The sequence below is a fragment of the Etheostoma spectabile genome, chromosome 20 (genome assembly GCF_008692095.1).
Source record: "Etheostoma spectabile isolate EspeVRDwgs_2016 chromosome 20, UIUC_Espe_1.0, whole genome shotgun sequence".
NCBI classification, from domain to species: Eukaryota; Metazoa; Chordata; class Actinopteri; order Perciformes; family Percidae; genus Etheostoma; species Etheostoma spectabile.
This window is the reverse complement of record NC_045752.1, coordinates 20,547,149-20,551,474: the sequence shown is the minus strand read 5'-3', so window position 1 is coordinate 20,551,474 and position 4,326 is coordinate 20,547,149. Positions and strand designations below refer to the sequence as shown.

Below are 4,326 nucleotides of genomic sequence, written 5' to 3'. Positions count from 1 at the left end.
TGCTGCTCATTAACTATACCCTTGTAGCCGAGATGCACCAATCACATCGGTGTATCTGATATCCGCTGGTAGCTAAACGTATGGGGCTCTGCATACGTCACCCCGTGTGGTGTTGTGATTGGTCCTAGTGTTATTTTGAGATTTTTTGATTTTGAAATGCACGCTTGGTGCCGCTCCTTAAGATGGACCGCTTCAGTTACTCGATGCCAGACCCTTAGTCTTTCAGATTTAGGTCTGGATTTCCAGGAGACATGTATATTGCTATTGCTACTAAATAATTGTGTAGGTCATACAACATGAAATGGATTTCATTCAACATGAATCATTGATTTTGTCTTGCGGGATAGGCTCATTTGGTTTGTCTAAAAACGTGAGCGCGGCTTGCCAATCAACTGCTGTGAGTTTTCAAGCAGAAACAAATCACATTTGGACGTGTTAGTGAGTTGTCTTTATTATTCAGATTTTGAACTAATTTGATGCATTTGTCTTTGTAAATGTGTCCTCTTGTCGTTGAATGAAAGCAGTCGAGCGTGGGCATGTGAAGAAATGTGTATAATAATGAAAAATAATGCTGACTCTTAATAAGAGCGCCTGGCTGCTGACTGACACTGTTTACCTAGTGTTTTCTCTAATGCACCGATACCCTGGCTTCCCCTCCAACATAGCCCCAGGCAGGACTTAGTTCAGACACACACACACACACACACACACACACACACACACACACACTCACTCACCCACAAACACACACACACCAACCAATAGACTGTCTAAACCCGTCTGAGTGAATGACGGTGATAGATAAACAAGGTTTTTGAAAATCCAGAGTCCTCTCTTGAGGTTCAAGAACAGTGTGGGAGAAGAAGCTGATGGAAAAGATTCACGTAGGCTCTCGAATAAGCTCGAATAGCGTCTTTAATTATATCGATGGTAAAAGGAAAAGCAGAGTTATACGCTCAGTAAACGAAACAAAAACTCTGCTGGAGTCAATAAGTAAATCTGCAGGAGTTCCGCTTGCATACATCTACCTCCTTTTACTTTCTCTTGCGCTTTCCGACGCCCTGCTCTCACTGTGTGTGTGTGTGTGTGTGTGTGTGTGTGTGTGTGTGTGTGTGCGTGTGTGTGTGTGTGCAGTCAGGCTGCAGGCACTACTCTTCTTCGACATACAAATGATCTCCAGTGCTCGGCCCAAAAGCTCCCTTTTAATCTTTTGCCCTTAAGAAGGATGACAACATTTATAAGTAGGCAGAGTTGGACAGGGCAAAAGAAAAAGAAAAAAAAAACAACATCTCCTCTTATTGACGCTGCCGAGTTTCACTCGGCCCCCGCAGCTATGATGCACACACATGCGCCAGAGATTTGTCTCTCCGCGGAGCCGCGGCCCCTGTAGCTCTGGGAGATGAAGAGTGGATTCCCTTCCACGCTGTCGATTTTTCTCCCTCATTTCTTTATTTGTCTTCCAGGCCGGGACTCTTTCATTTCCTGTTGGCTCTCTCGTGTTATAAAACATGAAAGGTGTTTTCTTTGAGCCCTTGAGTTTCCGCAGGTTTTACCAAATCAAATTTGAGACTGTTATGAATGGAATTTAAGACCTTTATCATAACATCAACTGAGCCCTAAATTCAGTTTTTTTTCTTTAAGCCAAGTAGCGCTAAACCTGCAATTCCCTTAGCTGAAGATAAAATCTCTTGTGTGTCTGTTGTACAATTTCAAAGAAGTCACGCCTATAACACAAAAGCTCATTGGCTGCAATGTATTAGTTAGGGGGTGGCTGTGGCTCAGTGGTAGAGCGGTTGCCTGCCAATTGGAAAGTTGGTGGTTCGATCCCTGCCCCTGCAGTCATTGTCGAAGTGTCCTTGGGCAAGACACTGAACCCCGAGTTGCCCCCAGTGCTGCGCATCGGAGTGTGAATGTGTGTGAGTGTTTATCTGATGAGCAGGTGGCACCTTGTACGGCAGCCCCGGCCACAGTGTATGAATGTGTGTGAATGGTGAATGTTTCCTGTAGATGTAAAAGCGCTTTGAGCAGTTGTTAAGACTGGAAAAGCGCTATATAAATACAGCACATTTACATATTAGTTGCATGTACAGTGTGCAAATGTATATGTGGACTAGCAAAAGAAAGGACTGCAAACCACAGAATAAAAAGAAATGTGAATTAGAGGTAGCGTTCAATGGCTGTAGGACAATGAAGACCTGTTTAAAAAGGATTTAACCCTTGTGTCATCCTTCGGGTCAAAATATACGTTTTTTTCAGGGTTTGTGTGTGTGTGTGCGTGCGTGTATGGGGATTGATGGATAATGACTGACTGTCAAAGTTTAGTCAACAGCATCAGTCAGCCACGCTCAAAAAGATAATGAAACACCCAAAAGTCAATGAAAGTAGTGAACTGATCCTTAATTTAACTTGTGAAGATTATTATTTATGGGCCCATCGGTGTTATGTATACATTTCTTGTTGAATCCAAAGTCACCCATCTCCTCTGGTGTGAATGTTTTTTCTATGTTTTCCTACTGCGAGGGTAGGCTATATCATCTGCTGCGCATCTTCACCCGGGGAGGGATGGCACAGAAGGGAAATCACTTCTTTTAATCAGAATTATAAATCTGACAGCCTGTAGCTGCTATCTCCCTGCACATCTCACACCATACCTCTTCAGCAAGGCCCCAAAGACAGGTTGGATTAGAGAGGAAGGCCTATCAGATACACAGCAAACCCTGATATAGAGACCCTATATGCTTCACCCAGAAACAGAGTCCTCTCTGTAAAAATTATTAATATTGTAGTGTTGTGTAAAATGCATCTACAGTTGGACTAGTCAGTTGTTATGTACATATATTTATGATAGAATATACAAATCAATCCTCACTGCACTGGTTGTCTATATGGGAAGCTCTGGAAGATTTTATCAGACATGAATAAAATGATGGTCCAAATAAAAATGAGAGGGAATGTAGGGGAAAAAAAAACGCAGTTTGTTACAGTGTACTGTAGAGATTCTAAAAAATACTTCTTCTTTTTTTTTTTTTTTTTCACACACAGCAGTGACAAGTTTAAAAAGAACTTTGATTTTGGAATCCTTGTGGAAAGTCTAGTGCATGAGTTTTAACACAACCCCTTAGTTTATCATTACTTGTTAAGGGAGGAGAACACCATTAAATGGACACGGACGCACACACACACACACGCGCGCACACACACACACACACACGTTTAACCCTCTCACCAAAGGCTCAACACTTTATGCAGCCATCACAATGTTACACTTGTGTACTACATGCTTGGTAAAATGGTGAAAGAGACACCGGGTGTATAATGAATCTGTCTTGGGTAAGATACGGCTCTCGTTAGGACTTTAGCAATTAATGAGAGGCTAGAATAACAATCCTGGTTTACTAACCTCAAATTAGATTAACTTAATGCTCCATATGAATTAACCCATTCAGTTTTACAGAAAAAATGAGAAACAACATCAACACCGTATCTCTGTTCGTTTTTTTTATTTGTATGTACTAAACAAGCCTTAAAATGTCATTAACATATTATGACCTGCAAATAATTTTCTGAACAGAATGATAATACTTATTTGTTTCAATAAATGTAATGAACATTGACGTAAACCAAATAAAAGTTATGCATCTTATTAATAACTCACATATTTAAATTGAGAAAAAATACAAAATAACTGATGTAAATCCGGTTATTACACAAGGATTACACACACATCGATGTGGCCCATTTCTACTTTGCTCTGGAGCTCCGCAGAATGGCACAGATGCCCTTCCCTCCTTCTTTTTGTCTCATAACTCTGTCATAACTGTCTCTCATCCTGTTTTTAGGTCCTTTGTACTTTTTCACTATCCCACACTGATGTAACCTGTCCATACCAGCGTATCATGTGTTAACACACAGAGGTTAATGATCTAATCACGCTTACACACATATTGCAACTGGCACCATTGTAATTTAAGAAAGCATACACACACTGAGATGAGTACCATTCCACAGTACCTATAAACATGTGACCTTTCAGTAATGACGACCCTTTTTACCAGAACTGTCTACACACTTGACAGTCCTTGAAAGTTAGTCACTGCATGACCCCAGTTACATTATGTCATTGACTTTGTTGGAGTACTCTGCTAACATGTCTGTGCTGCAAGTCAAAACCAATACACCTTGTTTAGTTATGATAAAAAAAGTCATTACAATTGATTGATTTAATCAAAACCACAAGTGTCCTTATGTTATTGTATTTAGGCACGTCACACAGCAAAAAGTCCAGTGTTGAATTAACTCCAACAGAGGGTGATTCAACATTTTTGA

At 40.7% G+C, this 4,326-nt stretch overlaps 1 long non-coding RNA gene across 1 annotated transcript in view; it reads right to left on the bottom strand.

Moving 5' to 3' along the window:
* Positions 1 to 2,316, bottom strand: part of LOC116669849 (uncharacterized) — a 6,246-nt gene extending 3,930 nt beyond the window's left edge. Inside the window, exons 1-2 of the long non-coding RNA XR_004326874.1 lie at positions 2,306 to 2,316; positions 760 to 770 (exon numbers count right to left, since the gene is read on the bottom strand). This is a non-coding gene — a long non-coding RNA (uncharacterized LOC116669849). The remainder of the gene's footprint in view (positions 1 to 759; positions 771 to 2,305) is intronic.
* Positions 2,317 to 4,326: the final 2,010 nt, after the last annotated feature.